This window comes from Hibiscus syriacus, unplaced genomic scaffold (assembly GCF_006381635.1).
Source record: "Hibiscus syriacus cultivar Baekdansim isolate YM2019G1 unplaced genomic scaffold, ASM638163v2 tig00117034_pilon, whole genome shotgun sequence".
Classification (NCBI taxonomy): Eukaryota; Viridiplantae; Streptophyta; class Magnoliopsida; order Malvales; family Malvaceae; genus Hibiscus; species Hibiscus syriacus.
In genome coordinates this window covers 1656696-1678454 of record NW_024063533.1, presented here as the reverse complement: position 1 = coordinate 1678454, position 21759 = coordinate 1656696, and the positions used below count along the sequence as shown (strand labels likewise).

General features: G+C 34.2%; 1 pseudogene; it reads left to right on the top strand.

Annotated features, from left to right (window-relative positions):
• Nucleotides 1-2999: 2999 nt before the first annotated feature.
• LOC120196862 lies at nt 3000-17222 on the top strand (annotated as a pseudogene).
• The last annotated feature ends 4537 nt before the right edge of the window (nt 17223-21759 follow it).

Sequence of the window (21759 nt, the reverse complement as noted above, 5' to 3'; positions counted from 1 at the left end):
CTCAATATATTTATATTTCAATTTTTTAGTAATTTAATTTTCATTTTTACTATTTTTATATTTTATTTTTTGTGTGTTTGAGATTTTAAATTTAGAATAATGATTTTTTAATAAATAAACAAGCCCATGAACTTTTTGATAATATATTTTGTTATTATATTTTATTTGAAAATGCCATTTAATTATATATATATATTATCAGTAAAAATTAATTTTTTGAACATTTTATTTTTTATAATAATAATTATATTTTCATTATAATTAAATATATAACTGTAAAATAATTTTTTTTATAAAAAAACTTGAATATTTTATTAATTAAAAAAAAATTATTGTGATAATTTTTCTATAACAATAATTATTACATATAGTTACAAAACTTGTCACTATATAACATTTTTGCACCAAAACATAGGGAGAAATATTTCTAATAGTATAAGTTTTCATAATGATTAAAATATATAACTACAAAAATAATTAATTACAAAAAACTTAAATTTTATTAATTATAATATATTTTGTTACTATATAACATTTTTGACACTAAAAAATAGGGAGAAATGGTTATGATAGTATAATTTTTCATAATGATTAAAATATATAAGTACAAAAAAATTATTAAAAAAATTGAATTTTATTATTTGATGTGATAATTTTTTTCTATAACAATAACTATAAATTATAATTATAAAAATTTTCAATATAACTTTTGAAACAAAAAAGTGGAGAAAAATATTTATGACAATTAATATATGCTATAGTTAAAATTTATAACTACAAATATATTTTGTCACAAAAATGTGAATATCATTATTTTTTGTGACAATGTTTTTTGTAATAATTATTAACACTTATAGTTACAAAATTTGTTACTATATGACTTTTTTGGCTCAAAAAAATATGGAGGAAAATCTTTGTGAAAATATATTTGTCACTATAATTAAAACATATAACGACAAACATTATTTTTTTACTAAAAACTTAAATCTCATTATTTGTTGTGACAATTTTTTTTGTAACAATAATTATATTTTATAGTTACAAAACATGTAACTATTTGATTTTATTTTTGTACCAAAAATTAGAGATAATCATTTGTGACTATACATTTTGTCACTATAATTAAAATATATAATTACAAACAAAATTTGTCACAACAAATCTAAATCTCATTATTTGTTGTGACAATTTTTTTTGTCATAGTTACTAAAACTTTTAGTTACAAAAGTTGTCACTATATGCCTTCAATTTACCGCCAAAAAATTGGAGGAAAATATTTGTGACAAAAATTAGTAATAAAATTTATTTTGTCAAAAGATGTTACACATGCTTGTTAATTGTGACAAATTATTATGACGATTTTAGATTTTGTCGTAATTTTATATCTTTTTTTAATCTAATGTAACAATTATTTATTTTGTCACCAAAAAGCTACTAATAGTGACAAAATTAATTTTGAGAAAATTAAATTTATTACAATAGTAGAAATTTCTTGTAGTGGTTGAAGGTGTAGTCTCATTATTGTGGAGTCTAAGAAGGTAAGTTCTTGTTCTATCCTTTTCTTTCAGATTATTCATATGTAAAATTGATTTGATAATCGAAGGTGTAGTCTCATTATTAATTAAAGTATGAAGTTGTGAACTTTCTAAAATATAATTAATTATGATATGTATTCAATTTATATTATATGTTTATTTAAATCTTAAACAATTCAAACACTTAATTTATTTTTACAGGTTATTTCGGTGATCAATATAATCTTTACGATTTGGTCATAACTTCTAAACCAGATTGTTGGGTTTAAAACTTTTCTCGTGTAATATTGATTCTAAATTACTTCTGGTTCAAGATACTGTTTCTATATGCATTAATTCACCATTTATAAAAGAAATATCTTTTATTCCTTTGTGTTCCTTTCTATATATATTAAATTTATTCATGAACATCTATTCTTTACTATCAACGTCTTATTGTAATGAATATCCTTGATCTTTTATTCACGTCTTTTTTATGAACTTAACCAGGTGTAATTTGATATATAATTGAAGGGACTAAACCACCTTTTAAATCTCTAATTAATACAACTCGGTAATGAATCTAACAAGACAATCCATCAACTCATTTGTCGGGATAGTATTAATTTTCTTTTATTACTTGTAAACTATGATGATTCAATTGATTAAATCAACAAATTCTTTTTTAGAAAACAATGATGTAGCTACAGACTTCCAATCAAATGAAAGAAACGATAATGATCTTGATTATGCTTCAATGATAATCCTGGAAAAGGTTAAGAAATCATTGTATGATCTAACAATCCATGTATTTGTACATATTTTTTTAGTGTTATATCTAAGTATTTTATATTTGTACAATTACAGCTTACTACTTTATAAGAATGAGAAGATATTGTGCAATAAATACAACTAAACAACCAACAATATATGTCCAAATACTAATGAATGAAGAGGGCCACAATCTATAACAAACCAGTAGTTACTCAAATTCAAAAGGTTTCATTATGCAAAAACTATCAAGTTAATGATGAATCTGTAACCATATGCGAAACCTAATTTACTCTTTGCTTTTGGAATTTGTGAGCAACCATCCAAACCTTATCAGTTTTCCTTATTTCATGATGCACATATCTTCTAACAGCTCCCTTGAATTTATGGTAACAACAAATAATGAACAAAGAGTAACCTTAACCCACGTGATTTGACACAATGGTTATCTTCTCGACTTTGCAGTCTGTGTAATCATTCATGGTAAGTGAATCCCCACATGGTGGAATTTCGAAGTTGTAATCTATTCCCATTCCCCACCTTTTCTTTTTGAAGTCAGCTTATCATAACAACATCGACAACACTTTTCACCCGTGTCCTGCGCTCTATTTGTCCGCTCACAAACTTAAAATTCAGAGATTCAATGCCAGCTTAAGAGAGAGTTTCTCCACTCTTTGTTCTTTGTCCTTCACCATTCACTAGTTGAAAAAAACAATGCATGTTGTGGCCGGGAAACTATTTTTTTCCACCATGCCTATAGCTCTTATAATCATAAACGTTGTACTATTTGTCAGCTCATCTCAACAACATGTGAATCCATTGGCAGCCCTAGAAACAATGAAGAAAACATTCTTAAGGTGGTACTGTATATTCATGCTCTTAACTTAGAGGCTTTCGATTAATGGAGTTTAATCCTCTTTGAAATCACCATGTCTGGTGCTTTATTTTTTTATCTGGTTGTGCTGTTTACACAGGTGAGTCGTAAAGTGATGTTTGAGATTGCAGTACATGGAATCATCCTTTGGGCATCAATGGGGTTTCTGGTACCTGTTGGGATACTTGCTATCCAAATGTCAACAAATAGAGAAGAATGTGGGAAAAGACAACAAGTTCTTTTTGTTGAATGATGGAGTTAGTAGTTGATGAGTGTGGTTAGTTGTGTAGTAGGAAGTTGTTATATTAGTTGTTGTGCAGTTACACGGTTACATAAGTTTGTTGTAAACTCTTGTATAAATAAAGTATTATAGCTCAATAAAGAACACATATTCTGGTTCAGTTCTTTGTTATTGTAGATGCTTTCTCATATGGTATCAATCGCCATAAGCTCCTGGAGCCATGAGTTTCTTGCTGCGCAACTCAAGGTGTGTTGATTAAGCTTAGAAGGCAGTTGCTTAGTCGCCTGGTATGGTGTTCGTGGTTGATTACCATATCCTTAATCGTTTTCTTGTTCTTTTTCTACTAGAAACTGTGATTCAATGTTTACTAACAAGAAAATCAATGTGGTACTCGATGAAACAAATTTCTTTTGTGGAAACAACAAGTCTTGCTCACTGTTCGCAGTCATAGGCTTGAACGACTCCTCACCGGTGTATTGCAGTCTCCGCCAGAGATGACAATTGATAAAGATGGCAACTTGGTTCCAAATGAAGCATATGATGACTTTGTAGCTCAAGATAGTGCATTAGCATCTTGGCTGTCTACCATTAGTCCACACCTCCTATCTCAGTTTGTGGGAGCTGAGACAGCTTCATCGATATGGGTCACGGTGTTGCAATATTTTTCAACGAGGTCTTCAACCTCGGTAATGAGTTTACACTGCACACTACAGTCTCTCAATAAAGGAGAAGACATTATGAGAGTTTACATTGCTAAAGTCAAAGAGATTTGTGATGCTTTGGCCTCGTGTGGGAGCTCGATTGCACTTGTAGGATATATTACTAGTATTTTAAAAGGGCTACCCCATGAATATTAGCCATTCATGGCTGTTATTACATCAAGTGGTGACATGCTGCCCTTGGATAAGGTTTGCACTATGTTAATAGATGCAGAAACTCAAATTGTTGGCTTCGTTGCTCAAGAAGAAATGGTGATGGCTGCGACTCATGTTGCTCGTGGGGCTAGACCAAATGATCACTCCAAACGGTTCTACTTGAACTATGATAGAAACCATGTGACCACTGCTCGATCAGGTGGCAGAACAGGCGGTCGTGCAGGTCGAGGGCAAGGTAGACCACGGGTTCAGTGCCAACTTTGTGGTAAAATTGGACACCTAGTTAACAGATACTGGCATCGTTATGATGAGTCATTTCAAATAGTCAGTAACGCTCAGTTGAGGTATGATGAAGAATCTGACCAAGCTCACATTGCTGCATATGACAAGTGTGCATGCATGTGTTCTTCGAAGGGGTCTCAATTACATGCTTCAACCAGTGTTGATAACTCTGTAGCTGAGCAAGATCAGTGGGTCATTGACTCCGGCGCCACCCACCATGTTACCCCAGATGCGGATGTTGTAACTTGCGAAACTGGATGTAATGGTCCAGGTAAGTTAGTCGTGGGTGATGGTGTTTCATTACCTGTTGGTTTAGTTGGCAACACAGTAGTGAAATCTGCTTCTAGAATACTTCTGGTTAATGAATTGCTTCATGTACCTGGCATAACACAAAACTTGTTGTATGTGTCCAAGTTTGCTAGGGACAACAACGTGATGTTTGAATTCTATGCACACGGTTGTTGTGTTCGTGATGCAATTAATGGAGAGGTGATTCTTCAAGGAAGAATGCAAGACGGGCTCTATATGTTTCCTAATACGACTGTCTCAAGTTCTTGTAAAAATGTGTGTGTAAATATTACTTCAGCTAGTGATACTTACAATCTTTGGCATAGAAGGTTAGGACATGCAACGTTTGAAACAGTTGCTAGTGTATGCAAAGCTATGGATGTACAAGTAAGTAAAAATATGAATAAAGTCTGTGAAGCTTGTTGCATTGGTAAAAGCCATAAACTGCCATTTGTTACTCTAAAACTGTATATATTAAACCCTTTCAACTAGTATACACTGACATATGGGACCAACTCATGTAGCCTCAAATGGTTTTCGCTATTACTTATCTTTTGTTGATGCTTACTCAAGGCACACTTGGGTCTATTTTTTGAAAGATAGATCACAGGCTGCACACACATTTAAGGTATTTCAACAGATGGTGACAACCCAATTTGGGCTGGCTGTGAAGGATGTGCAAAGTGATTGGGGTGGAGAGTATCGCAGCCTTTCAGCTGTGTTGCTAAGAGAAGGAATTGCTCATTGTGTTTCCTGCCCGTATACATCTGAACAGAATTGTGTGGTCGAAAGGAAGCATCGACACATCATTGAACTTGCCTTGGTTTTGTTAGTACAAGCTGTCATGCCCTTGCGTTACTGGTACTATGCAACTGTTACAGATGTATTCCTCATCAACCGACTTCCTACTAGAGTTTTAGAAGGACTTTCACCCTATGAAAAGTTGTTTGAACAGAAAACAAATTATGATTTCATGAGAGTTTTTGGTTGTAAATGTTTTCCTCACCTAAGATTGTTTCAATAGCACAAGCTTGTGTTCCATTCCCAGCCTTGTACATTCCTTGGTTATAGCCCTCAGCACAAAGGCTACATGTGTTTAGCAACTAGTGGTAGGATATAAATTTCCAGACATGTTATCTTTGATGAGTTTACCTTTTCATTTGCAGGAACTAGAGGATTGGGTGATATTAATCAAGTCAATAAACTAAGGTCTGCAGAACTTGAAGTTGTTGCTGACATGAAACAATTTCGAGATAATGCAACTGGTCCAGGCTCAAGAACAATAACTAATGATATGAACCTCATCGGCTTAGCTGAAGCAGTTTCGCAAGAAGTGGCCAGTACAGATGGTGATACTGTTGGTGAAAACTCTGGCCACACTGACCAAAATGTGACGACCTGGGTGAATCTTCACTAGAAGCTACTGCTCATGAAGATATGCATGAAGAAGGTGGCACGACTGAAGCTGTTGAGTCAGCAAATACAAGTCAGCCTGTGGCAGTAACTGCTCTAGTTGATAATATTACCTCCTCAAGAGATGACAATGTTGCTAGTGTGATAAATCGTCATTCGATGATGACGAGGAGTAAGTGTGGGGTATTTAAGCCTAAATTATTTGTGGCCAGTTATGCTGACATGAACCCCTTAATGTTCATGAAGCGTTACAGTCACCTCACTGGAGAACAGCTGTGCATTCTGAATTTGAAGCATTAAGGAAGAATGACACGTGGTCATTAGTAAAATTACCTGACGGTCGCTCGGTTGTGGGGTGCAAGTGGTTGTTCAAAGTGAAAAAGAACCCTGATGGCTCTATTAGTAGGTATAAAGCCAGGTTAGTAGCTAAAGGTTTCTCTCAAATACCAGGACAGGATTTTGGAGAAACGTTTAGTCCAGTTGTTCAATTTACGACGTTGAATGTGGTGCTTTCAATAGTTGTTACCAATGGCTGGAAATTACGCCAGGTTGATGTGAACAACGTATTCCTGCACGGTGATATGTATAAAGAGGTTTTCATGTAGCAGCCACCAGAATTCGAGCAAGTGGCGGCTGACGATAGTCCTTTGGTGTGCAGATTAGAGAAGGCCTTGTATGGTTTACGCCAAGCCCCTCAGAATTGGCACGACAAACTGAAAAATTCTCTACTTAAGTTCGGTTTCAAAGAATCTTCAGCAGACACCTCTCTGTTTATTTGCTGGGAATGGGGATACTGTGTTTACATACTCATATGTAGACGATATAGTTCTGACTGGGAGTTCAGTTATACATATTGAAGAAGTGGTGAAATTCCTTGGCAGGGAATTTGCACTGAAAGACCTTGGTGAATTACATTACTTTTTGGGTATAAAAATTAAACGTTGTGGTAGTTTGTTAATTCTCAGCCAAAGGAAGTTTATCCTTGAATTACTAATGAAGACCAAGATGAGCACTGCTAATCCTGCTGCTACACCAATGCTTGCATCTGCCAAGTTGAGTCATGATGCGGGGGCGCTGCTTCAAGATGCATATGAGTATCGAAGCGTTGTAGGTACGTTATTGTATGTGTGTCACACCCGCCCAGACATAACCTTCAGTGTCAACAAGGCAACACAATATATGCATGCTCCAAGGCAAGAGCATCTTGTTGCTGTTAAAAGAATGTTGAGGTACTTAGTGGGAACAATTAACCACGGCCTGGTCATTGCACATGCAGGAGCAGGATTCAATGTAGTGGCCTTCGCTGACGCTGACTAGGCTGCAAGTACTAATGATCGCAAGTCTATCTCAGGTTATGTGTGTTTGTTGGTGACAATCTCGTGATGTGGAACTCTAAGAAACAAAAATCAATTTCCAGGTCGACTATGGAAACTGAGTACAGAAGTGTAGCAGATGTTACTGCTGAAACAACATGGGTGGATACTCTTCTAAATGATTTGGGCGTTACAAGGTAGAAAACTCCTATAGTTTGGTGTGATAACAGCAGCGCTGTAGCCATGTCAGCAAATCCAATTTATCATGTGAAAAGTAAACACGTTGAACTCGATGTTCACTTTGTTCGTGAAAGGTAGCATTGACGTAAGTGTTTGTAAACTATGTGCCAAGAAGTCACCAAGTTGTTGATAGTTTCACAAAGCCACTAGCAGCTGCTCGGTTTGAGGTGTTTAAGGCCAAGGTGAATGTACAGCCTTTTCTTTGGGAGGAAGAAGAAGAAGTAGGGAGAATATTGAATGATGGAGTTAGTAGTTGATGAGTGTGGTTAGTTGTGTAGTATGAAGCTGTTATATTAGTTCTTGTGCAGTTACACGGTTACATAAGTTTGTTGTAAACTCTTGTATAAATAGAGTATTATAGCTCAATAAAGAACACACATTATGTTCAGTTCTTTGCTATTGTAGCTATTTTCTCATACTTTTCTATGTTCATGCAGTTTCACAGGCAAGCTTAGTTTGGATAACCCTTTTAACTTTTATAACCATAACAATAAAGAAACATAAGATGTTTCCTAGTTTCACAATAATATACAGTACAATGAATGAGGTGGCCTTATCATATATCATGTATTGAACAGTTAATTTATGTTTTGCAGATACTTTTTGTGCTTATGGTCACAGCAGGAGCAGTACTCATGTCTATCAAAAACTTTAATAACTCATTCAACAATTATCACCAAAGACTAGGGGTAGCTTTATATGGTATCATATGGGTGCAAGCTTTGACCGCCGCTCTAGGTTCATTCAGGTAAACCAATATATATTTATGACTCAAGGCCCAATTGATTACTTAGTTACTAGTAAACCTTGAGATATAATATGGTGTTTTGTGTACAGGGGATCCAAGGCAAGAAGTGTATGGTTTTTTACACATTGGTTAGTAGAAATCGCGATGCGCATTTTAGGTGTAATCAACATTTACATTGGACTGAGAGCCTTGCATGAAAAGACATCGGCAAGCACAAAGCTTTGGACCATAATTTTGACAGCACAGATCAGTTTGATGGTTTTCATTTATCTGTTTCAAGACAAATGGTTGAGTTACAGTTGCAAAATCAAGAAGAATAGGTTCTCCGCTGTGAACCTGTAAGACCCTACCCCTACAGAATAAGACAATACGCATCAAGAATCAACTACTGTGAAATCAAATTCATTAGTTCTTTTTAACCATTATTTTCCAATACATGGATTATCATCATTCATATGGGTATGATTTGCTTACGAATATTGTAAATCAAACGATGATATTAAACTTGCATTAGGTATTAATGAATAAAAAAATAACGGAGGGTGGTGTTATAGCTCGAGAGAAATAGACAAGAATTCGAGAAAAAGGTAATAGGAAGAATAAGAGAATTCAGAGAAAAAGAAATTCATTCATTCATAGCATGAGGAAGAAATGCCTTAAGTCAGGTATTATTTAGTTACAATTGTTGTACGGAAAATCTAAGGATGCCAGGTGGCTGTCATTCTTAACAAATTCTAACAGACTCTGCTTATCATTTCTTCTCTTATGTAGGTATTGGGCCTTCAACTCGGGTTGCTCCAACTCTTCCTGGATCCGCTTAGCCTGCTCCAACTCATCCAGAAGTTAATCACCTGCCCTTCATGTGCTTCAATTCCCAATTCCTCCTCTTCAATCCGTAACCCTCGCTCCTCAGTCCCCAAATCTTCATCGTTGTCTCCAAGGATCAAACATAGGAAATTGGCCTTTTAGAACCGAATAATCTTCCCAAGTATCATTTGCTTCATCCAAATTATCCCATCGAACCAAAAACTGAGTCACGGGTTTGCTGTTTCGATTAACGATACGTTTGCCCATTATTTTTAAAGTTTTGATTCTTAACTGTCCATCTTCATCTACTGTAGGAGGATCTATTACAGAAGTTGATAAGTCCCCGATGAATTTCTTCAAGAGGCTAACATGGAGTACTGGGTGCAGTCGCGATGTTACTGGTAAGTCCAATCGACCTACCTATTTTTTCCATAATTTTGTATGGACCACAATACTTGGCTGCTAATTTCAGGTTCTTTCGCAGGGCAAGTGAAGTTTTCCTGTAGGGCTATAATTTCATGTAAACCATGTCCCCAATTTCAAAAACTCTTTCTGATCATTTTTTATCTGCATGTTGCTTCATTCTATTACTAGCCAATTCCAGCTGTTGTTTGATTAGCTTTCGAATTTCCTCTCTGCTATTCTTCATACCATTCACAGTTTGTACTTGAGTGTCTTTAGGCTAAACCATAGTTGGGGGTTTGTATCCATATAGGGCATGAAAAGGGGTAGTCTTAGAGCAGTGTGGTAAGTGGTGTTATACCATCACTCTGCATGGGGTAGCCATTTAGCCCATTGTTTAGGTTAAAAAAAATTAGAGTCCTCGGAGATTCTTTTCCAAACATTGATCGACTCTCTCTATTTGGCTATCTGTTTCTGGATGATAAGCAATGTTGAATAAGGTTTTAGTGCCCAATTGTTTCATCAATTCCTTCTAAAAGGCACTAGTGAAAGTCTTATCCCTGTCTGAAATGGCCATTTTAGAATGGCCATGTAATTTATAAACATTGTCTAGGTAAAATTTAGCTACCTCAGCTACAGAATAAGGATGAGATAGTGGCAGGAAATGACTGTATTTGGTAAATTTATCCACTATCACCATGATGCAATTTTTTTCTTAGGGAAGTAGGTAGTCCCTTTATAAAATCCATAGTAATTATTTCCCAGGCTTGATTAGGAATAGGCAGGGACTGTAGCAAGCCAGGCTTTTCTATATGTTCCACCTTAGTTTGCTGACAAATCTCACAACACCTCACATAAGTAGCTACTATAGCCTTAAGTCTAGGCCAATAAAAAATTTGACTTTATCCTGTGATATGTAGCCTGTGCTCTTGAATGACCTCCTTGAGGGGAGTCATTCAAGGTTTGAAGGATCTGTAATCTAAGACTTCCAGTAGTCCCAATATACACTCTTCCATTGTATCTGAGGACACCCTTTGAATATTTCCATCTAGTGTCAACAGTAGGATTGATAGTTAGGACTGAAATCCAATTCTTAGCTAGGATATCCTCCTTATAACTGTCTTTTACCTCTTGAACCCAACTAGGTATTAATAAGTTACCCCTAAGCAAAACATTGAGCTTGATCTTCCCATTTTCTGGATAAAGCATCTGCAACTACATTTGATTTTCCTTTTCTATATTGTATAGTGTAGTCCAATCCCAAAAGTTTAGTCAACTCTTTCTTCTGGTTGTCAACTTTTGCTCTAAAAGATACTTTAAGGGTTCATGGTCAGTCTTGATAACAAAAGGTCTGCCTTTCAGATAATGTCTCCACTTTGAGACAACTAATAGGATAGCAAGATATTCACGTTCATAAATGGAAAGTGCAGAGTGTCGAGGGCTAAGAGCTTTACTCAGATAGGCAATAGGTCGACCATCATGTGAAAGTACAACCCCTATTCCACCAGAACTATCATCTGTTTCTAAATAGAAACTTTTAGAAAAATCTGATAATGTTAAGATTGGAGATGAACACATAGCTTTTTTAAGGTCTTCAAAGGCAGTATAGCTTCAGAACTCCACTTAAAATAGTCTTTCTTTAGCAGTGTGTCAAAGGCCTGCTAATAACTCCATAGTTTCTGATAAATCTTTTGTAGTACCCTGTTAAACCTAGAAACTCGTGTAAAGACTTAAGGGTTTTAGGTCTAGGCCAAGTCTGCATTGCTTCCACCTTGCTGGGGTTAATAGCCACCCCTACAGTCGAAATGATGTGGCCTAAGTACTTCACCTGAGTCTGTCCAAAAAAATATTTGGATAATTTTGTAAATAATTTATTTACTCGAAAAACTTTTAAAATCTTCTGCAAATGATTAGTATGTTCTTTCATACTACTGTTGTACACCAAAATGTCATCAAAGAATACCAAGACAAATTTTCTAAGAAAAGAACTAAATAATTCATTCATAAAAGCCTGAAATGTAGCAGGAGCATTAGTAAGGCCAAAAGGCATCACCTTAAATCCATAATGACCTTGATGTGTTCTAAAGGTTGTCTTGTAAATGTCCTCTGATCTAATTCTAATTTGCCAATAGCCTGATCTCAGATTAATTTTTGAAAAGTAGACTGCCCCATACAATTCATATAATAAATCTTCCACCATAGGAATATGAAATTTATCCTTTATGGTCATGTTATTTGACTGCCTGTAATCCACACAAAATCTCCAAGTGTCATCATTCTTTTTAATAAGAAGGCAGGGAGATACAAAATGGCTCATATTAGGTTGTATAATAGAGGAAGAGAGCATGCTTACAATATGTTTTTCTAACTCAACCTTCTGATTGTGAGTAAACATGTAGGGCCTTAAATTAACAGGTGTAGAATTAGGCTTAAGTGGAATGACATGGTCATGACTTCTCTGTGGTGGTAGACCTTCAGGTTCAGCAAAGCTGTGTTTGTACTTCTCCAATAAATGTTGGATTTAAGTAGGAATAGGATGAGGATTCCTTGTCATGTTTAATAGAATAATGTGGTCCAAAATATCTGAATCCCATGCAGTCATTTTTAGTAATGTAGTCCCTGAAATCTGTTATAGTTCTGTAGAGGGTTGTTTACCCTGAATAAGAATTTGCTCTCCTTAGTGGTCAAATATTAATGTCATATTGTTAAAATCTATTAGTATTGGACTAAATAACTTCATCCAATCAACCTCTAAGACCATGTCACTTCCACCCAATTTAAACAGTCTGAAATCATGATAAAAGTGTGACCTTACATTTGTCATTCAAATTTGTTGCATCTAGCATAACTAAAAAGTTATTGTCCATTAGCTAAATAATGGCCAAAGGGTAAGGTGTAGTGATTTGTATGCCAGCATCAGCCCATTTTTGGGTTAAAAAAACTATGTGTGCTACCACTATCAATTAAAATATTCAATGGTTTACCCTGAATAGTTCCTTGAATTCTCAATGTATTATGGCCAATGCAGTCAGTAATAGCATTCATATAAATTTCTAGGTTCTCTTCTTCTTGTTGTAGAGGTTGATCTGAATCAGTAGGAAAAACCTTTAATGGAGTAGTGGTATCTTCTTTAGTAATCATGTTTAGGTGCCTTGGTTTACACTAATGACCTGGAATAAATTTCTCACCACACTTAAAACATAGGTTATTTTGCCTTTTATAGTCCATGAGGTTCTGTTTTGGTGGTAGTAAGGATGTGGTCTTGAGAGGTAATGGCAGTGAATTTGTCTTAGAAGTATTAATGGGGTTGGGTAGGGTGGGTTTTTAGAAGAATGTCGCATTCTTCTGTTCTCAAACTCAATAGATAATTCATAAAGCTTAGCTTGTTTGCATGCTTCATACAGGTTTTTAGGATCTAGAGATTTGACCTTATGTTTGATGTCTTCCCTAAGCCCACTGATAAAAAGTGATACAAAGAAATCCTCACTTAAGGTAGGATTTTGTAATAGCATGTGAGGTTGTAACTCTTCAAATCTTTCTTGATAATCCTCAATAGAACCTTTCTGAGTCAACTTTGTGAATTCCTCTAGTATATCAGAAAAAGACCGATCACTAAATCTGTGACAAATATTTGCTTCAAATTCATGTCATGTCACATAGTGTTTCTGCATGATATATCCATCGAACCAAATCTCTGCTTTGCCTGTTAGATACATAGTGACTACTTCTACCCTCTGATCTACATGAACATTACAGAGGGAAAAATATTTAAGACATTTTTGAAGTCACCCCCTAGGATTGATCCCTTCGAAAAATGGTTGTAACACCCCAAAAATCATACTAGTGACTGAAATGAAAGTTTTTGAAATTTAGTGAATAATTTAAGAAAAATGGAAAAGTTTAGGGACTTAAATATGAGTATTTTGGTATTAGATTAAATAGTAAATATGGAAGGAGTGAAGGGCATTATGGTAATTTTATCTTAAAGGATATTTTATCTCTTTTATTAAGAGATAAACACATGGGATTGAGAGAGATATTTGGAAGCTTATTTCTTCTTGCTTTATTCTTCTTCTCGTTTACTCCAGCTCCAAAGGTGAGTTAAGATTTAGTTGTTTATTTCTTGGATTTTAAGTTGGGTTTTGTTCCTTGAGTACTATTTAAGCTTAAGGAAAGTTAAGTGGTTTAAAAATTAAAAGATGAAGGAGTTAGGAATGATTAAAAATAAGAAGTTTATAAGTGAAATATTGAAATAGAGTTAGTAAATAAAGTTTGAGACTAGAATTGACTTGTCATCAACTTATTTAAGAAATATAAAGTGTTAGAATTGATATTAGAACATGTTAGAAATTTGGTAGGATTCTTAAATTCAAGATATATGAGGAGATTTTGAAGATAAAGATGTATTAGATGAATAGAAATTGATTTGAGTATGTGTACTTGAGTTAAGAGTATAAAAGGGAATAAGACATGAAAGATTTAAGTTGATATGGGTTAATTTTCGGGTTTAAAAAGTGAAATATGGGCTATGAGTATCGGTACTGCTTCATTCAATACTGATACTTTAAGAGTAAAATAGTGATTTTTGGTATAGGGGTATCGATACTGGTTGAACAGTAACGATACCATAAACCTGAATTTGACAAAGACATTCACGGGGTATCAATACTTGGGAATGTAGTATCGATACCAATGTTACCAATGTATATTTATATAGATATGGATCGGAAAAAAAGTTCCGACAAGTCGCCAAAGTAGGAATTTTTTAGAGAGCGGTCAGAGATTAATATTGTATAGTGAGACCAAGGTGAGTACATGATTATATAGTTATGTTAGGGAATTAAGATTTGCAATGAGTCTAATTCCAATATTAGATTACATGAGTATCGAATACAAGCATGTAGTGATATGATACTTATGTATACCTGAGTATATGCATATGTCTAGATGTTAAGTGTGTATCCATATGTGATCTATGTGAATGCATGTATGTATGATAAATATGTGAATATGATCCAAGGGTGAAAATAAATTATATGGATATAAGAGATAAGATATATGATAAAATATATGTGAAAGGGATATATGTGATTACATGTCTATATAAATACAAGAAAATGTAACATGACATATATGTTATATGAGATTCTACGAGAATGTTACATGATATATGTGATACAAAAGTATGAACTTATATGACTATGTGATATGAATGTGCATATGTGACAAACATAAAAGATAATGCCCATGTTATTTGTTATGAGAGCTAGGGGTATAGTTTGCATGCCAAGAGTCGAGGGTTCTACGTGGTCCTTCGGGACATATATGTAATCCTTTGGAACATATATGTGGTACTTTGGTACACCTATTTGGTCCATTAGAATATGTATATAGTCCTTAAGGAGTGGTCCTTCGGGACATATGTGTTATATGTGGTTCTTCGGGAGATCTATGTGGTCCTTCGGGACATTTCTATGCAGTCCTCTGGGACAAATCCTATATGCCCCTAGTGGGAATTATACGAGCTGTGGTGACAACATTAATGCACAACCTCTATGTACTCACATACCTTAAGTTCTCAAATGTATACATGGGCTTTAAATAAAGAATAAATAAATAAGCCTAGTATGATGTTATATGTGTTTATTTGTCAAAATAATATATGTGTTTTATGATATATATAGAAGTGATAAGTACAAGATCATATAATAAAAGGAATGAATGATAATAATGATATTTGTGCATATAAGTTTTTTTGTTGCATGAAACGTACATGCATTTATTAAGTAGTTATAGTTTCCATTATTTATTTACATGTCTCACTAAGTTTATGACTTAGCGTGTGAGTGTTTCACACGTAGGATCCGAGAAGTTCCGTAGAGAAGATAAGTAGAGGAGGCAGCATAACTTCTGCAAAGATCAGATCAAAAGAATTAACAGTAGGTTTTCTTGTTGTATTATAGTGTTGACATGTATTTAAAGAATTAAATGGTAGAAGCTCTGAACCGTTTTGTAAATTGTTTTAGTAATATATGTAAATTGTTTCGTATCTTTAAATTATATATAAATTTTCCTCTATTTTTTTATAAGAAATGGTTTGAAAGGTTAATGTGACATCTTAGACTCGTATTCGGGTCGGATACGGGTTGGGGTGTTATATTTAATGGTATCAGAGCTAAGGTTTAGCCGATTCTAGATTTAAAACGAAGTCAAAAGTGTTTTAAAATGTGTACATGCCAATAAAATGTGATAGTTTCTGATCTGATAGAGTCATGAGTATGTTGTCTTCTAATAAAGTTATGTGGTTATGTCTTAGATGTCTGATCGTGAGAGTTATCGAAGTGAAAGGATAAGTGATAGACCTGAAGGTATTAGCAATTCACCTGCCCTGGCCAGGTAGAATGAAGATCGAACACCTCCAATAGTACCAGTGCGAGATCAAGGGTTGTTTTTTGAGACGTTAAACACTATTTTGTCACATTTTCAACCTCCTGCTTCCTCAGCTCCTCGAATGAATATAGCTAAGGAATTGAAAGGTTTAGGAGCACACGAGTTCAAGGGGGAAGCTAAAGAAGATCATGTTGTTGTGGATCTTTGGTTGAACGATGTTAAGATAATGTTGGATGGATTCTACTGTTCTGACATGGAGAAATTAGATGAAATAGTTTCGCTGTTACGCGGTCAAGCTAGAGTTTGGTGGACAAATGTCACCATGAGATTGAGAAGTGATCAAGTGACATGGTTATTCTTCTTAGAATAATTCAAGCATAAGTATATTGGTGACCAGTTTATTAGACAGATGAAGCAAGAATTTCTGAATATGAATGTGAGTTTAACAAGTTAAGTCGTTTTATTGCTGAGCTTATTCCGACTGAAAAAAGATGTATGTGACTGGTTTGTGGAGGGCTTGTTCCCTAGGCTAAAAGAGTTATTGCTAGCCTTGAATTTATCATCATTTCAAGAGGTGTTCAATCGAGCTAAAGCTCTAGAGAGAGCTCAGAATGAGATATTTAAAGAACAGAATGTTTAGAAGTCTAAGAGAATGGGTACTTCGTCGAGTTCCTCGCTACCAAAGAAAAGTATAGATTTGGACTCTCAAACTCAGACTATGTTTGAATCAACTACTTTTTTGGCTAAAAGATCAAATCTAAGTCAATCCAGGCAATGTTCATATTATGGAAAGAATCATACGGGAGGATGTTGAGTGATTTCAGTAGCTTGTTTTAGATGTGGTGATGTTGAAAAATTTATTCGAGATTGTCCGTTCATGATTGATGAGACTGTACAGAGATATATCTATTATGGTATCTCAGAGAAGTAGAGATAGAGTTCGTGGAAGAAATCAATCTGAGTCATCCACTCAACATGATATGCATCCAACTGCACGAGTTTATAATTTAAAGATAAATGAAGATTTTGAGGATCCAGAGATTATTGCAGGTAAATTTCAATAATGTAGTAAAGTAGTTTTGGTTTTAATAGATTTGGGATTTACATAGTGATATGCTAGTGGCAATTAGAATGAGAATTGAAAGAATTGATTTGAAACGATAAGTAGCAAACTGCTAGAGATTTGTTAGTATGGCATGATTTTTTAGTGAATAAGTTATGTTGAATTAGTATATATTAGAAGTAGAAGTTTAAAACCAGATGTTGTGCAAGTAATGGCAATTATTGTCACACCCCCAACCCGTATCCGACCCAGATACGAATCTGAGGTGTCACATTGACTATTCAAAACATGTACTTTTATAAAAACCACAGAAAATTTAAAACTTTCATTACTATAAGGTTATTCTTTTACACAAACATGTTCAAAACATTAACAAACTTCATCAGAGCATACACACTTAATAACTTTGTTTACATGCCAACATGCTAAATTACATAACATGACATACTTTACAAAATATTTCTGATCTGATCTTTGAGTGGAGATATGCTATTCTGCTGGTCCTAAGCTTGATCCTCTTACTCATCAACACCTACGTGTAAGACACTTACACGCTAAGTCATAGACTTATAGAGACATGTAAATACATAATGAAAATATAACTAATTAACAAATACATGTACATATCATGTAACATAATGCTTATGTACATACCTAAATCATCATTAATATACCTATCATTGCTTATATTATTGTCTCTAATTTCTTGTTATCATATAAGCATATATATATACTTAACATTTCTATACACATCATCGAACACATATGTCATTCCACAAATGAGCACATATATAATGTCATACCAATTGATTTATTTATTCTCTTTAAAGCCCATGTAGACTTCTGAGAACTTAAGGTTGTGAGTACATAGAGGTTTTGAACTAATGTTGTCACTACAACTCGTATAATTCCCACTAGGGGCGCGTAGAATTTGTCCCTAAGGACCACTATGTCCCGAAGGACCACATATCACATATCACATATGTCCCAAAGGACCCCGTAGAACCCTTGACTTTGGCATGCCAACTATACCTATAGCTCTCATAATACATAACATGGGCATTATCTTTTATATCATTTCACGTATTCACATAGTTTACTTTCACGTAGCACATTTCCATATAATTCACATTCACGTATCACATAGCTTCTCACATTTACTTGTATTCTTTTTCACATAGCTCATAGTCATGGGTCTTATCTCATAAACATATATTCACATATACATGTTCTCATCTAATTCATATCATTTCTTATACAATCACATAATTCAATTATATCATTTAATATAGCTTATTACACTGACATGTATTCAGATAACTCATTAAACATACATAGCATAACATGTCATTCTAAGAGAGTCACATCATTTATCACACATACATACATTCACATAGACCACACGTATATATATATGCACTTAACATCTAAACATATGCTTTTATTCCTATACATCTAACATCATAACACTACATGTTTATGTTCCAGTATCCATATAGCCTAAAATCGGAATTAGACTCATCACAAATCTTAATTCCCTTACGTAACCAAATCTTAAAATCATGTACTCACATGGGTCTAAAATGACATTACTAAGCTCTTGTTCCCTTACGCGAATCTTACTCTGACGACCTATCCGAACTTTGCTTTCGATTAATATCTATACGAATATAGTTCAATTAATATCGAGATTGAATTACTTGACAAAATTTATATCAAAACAAACTAAATAAAATACTAATTTCCATTTTCATGTTTTGAAGTATCGGTACTACACTAACAGTACCGATACTACCCTTCAAGGGTATCGATACCTTCACATGGTACCGATACCAAAATATCATTCGATGTTCAAGGATATCGATACCTCTTCAAGGTACCGATACCAATCTGACATTCGATGTTTCAAGGTATCGATATCATTCTTCAGGTATTGATACTACCCCTTACAGTATCGATACCTCTTCAACAGGTATCGATACTACCCTTTCAAAATACTCCTATTAAACCCAAGAGGTATCGGTACTGTTCATAAGGGTATCGATACTCGAAGTCCAGAATTGCTATTTTCACCCCAAAAATTCTCCCAACTCTCTCATCTACATATACCTTAAGCTTTTGAACTCATCTTTACACTTCCAAACCAACTTGTACCCATTTACTACTCTTAATTATCCAAATTCCCGTTTGAACACTTGGATATGAAAATCATACCAAAATTTCAAACATATTATTAACCAATTCTAACCCTCCCAACTCTTAATTTAAAATATTGACAAGTCAAAAATCTCATCAAAACTCTGAAAACCAAACCATATCAAAAATTCATCTTAAAACCCATTTTACAAATCCCTTCCTAATTCACTCATCTTATTGTTTAAATCCTATATAAGCTTTCATTAAGCTTATATAACACCCAAATAATCAAAACTCACCTAGAAATCCAAGAATTAAACAACAAAATTAAACTCACCTTTTAAAGCTGGAGCCAACGTGAAGAAGAAAGCAAGAAGAAGAAGAGAGCTTCTAGATAACTCTCTCATACCCACATGTTTAACTCTTAGTAAGGGAGAAAAATATCCTTTAAAAGAAAAGACCATAATACCCTTTCAATCTTTCCATAATTACAATTTAATCCAAAACTGAAAATATTCCTATTTAAGTCATTGAACTTTTAAATTTTCCTAAACTGATCCCCAAATTCAAAAAATTCTCATTTTAGTCACTAACCTGGATTTTGGTATGTTACAATTATCAAGGTATCGATACTTGGACAGTATCGATACCATAAACTTGAATTTGACAAAGACATTCATGGGGTATCGATACTTGGAAGATAGTATCTATACCAATGGTACCGATACCATTAAGTCAGTATCGGTACCATTTTTGAAACGAGGATTACAGAATACAAAATGGGTATTGATACCCAGGCTTGGTATCGATACCACAGCTAGGGAAGTATCGATACCATACCTTGGGTACCGATAATACTTCAAGTGGAAAATAGAATTAAGCCTTTCTTTTAGTTGAATTATTAAGGATCGAATTATGATATTTAGAATGCTGATGTGAGTATCCAATGTATATTTATGTAGATATCGATCGAAAACAAAGTTCCGACAAGTCGCCAAAGTAGGAATTTCCGAGAGAGCGATCTTAGATTGATATTGTCTAGTGAGACCAAGTGAGTACATGATATTAAGTATAAGTTATATTAGGGAATCAAGACTTGCGATGAGTCTAATTCCAATATTAGATTACATGAGTACCGAATACAAGCATGTAGTGGTATGATACTTATGTATACTTGAGTATATGCATATGTCTAGATGTTAAGTGCATATCCATATGTGATCTATGTGAATGCATGCATGTATGATAAATATGTAAATATGATCCAAGGGTGATAATAAATTATATGATCATAAGAGATAAGATATATGATAAAAGATATGTGAAAGGGATATATGTGATTACATGTCTATATGAATACAAGAAAATGTGACATGACATATATGTGATATGAGATTCTACGAGAATGTTACATGATATATGTGATACGAAAGTATGAAATTATATGACTATGTGATATAAATGTGTATGTGTGACAAACATAAAATATAATGCCTATTTTATTTATTATGAGAGCTAGGGGTATAGTTGGCATGCCAAGAGTCGAGGGTTCTACGTGATCCTTCGGGACATATATGTAATCCTTTGGAACATGTATACGGTACTTTGGTACACCTATTTGGTCTATTAATATGTATGTGGTCCTTAAGGAGTGGTCCATTGGGACATATGTGTTATATGTGGTCCTTCGTTACATCTATATGGTCTTCGGGACATTTCTATGCGGTCCTCCGGGACAAATCCTATGTTCCCTTAGTGGGAATTATACAAGCTGTGGTGACAGCATTAGTGCACAACCTCTATGTACTCACATACCTGTGCCCTAGTGGGAATTATACGAGCTGTGGTGACATCATTAGTGCACAACCTCTATGTACTCACATACCTTAAGTTCTCAAATGTATACATGGGCTATAAATAAAGAATAAGTAAATAAGCCTAGTATGATGCTATATGTGTTTCTTTGTCAAAATAATATATGTGTTTTATGATATATATATATATATATATATATATATATATATAGAATGATAAGTACAAGATCATATGATAAAAGGAATGAATGATAATAATGATATGTGTGCATATAAGTTTTTTGTTGTTGCATGAAACGTACATGCATTTGTTAAGTAGTTATAGTTTCCATTATTTATTTGCATGTCTCACTAAGTCTATGACTTAGCGTGTGAGTGTTTCACACGTAGGATCCGAGAAGTTCCGCAGAGAAGATAAGCAGAGTAGACAGCTTAACTTCTGCAAAGATCAGATCAGAAGAATTAACAGTAGGTTTTCTTGTTGTATTATAGTGTTGGCATGTATTAAAGAATTAAATGGTAGAAGCTCTGAATCGTTTTGTAAATTGTTTTAGTAATATATGTAAATTGTTTCGTATCTTTAAATTA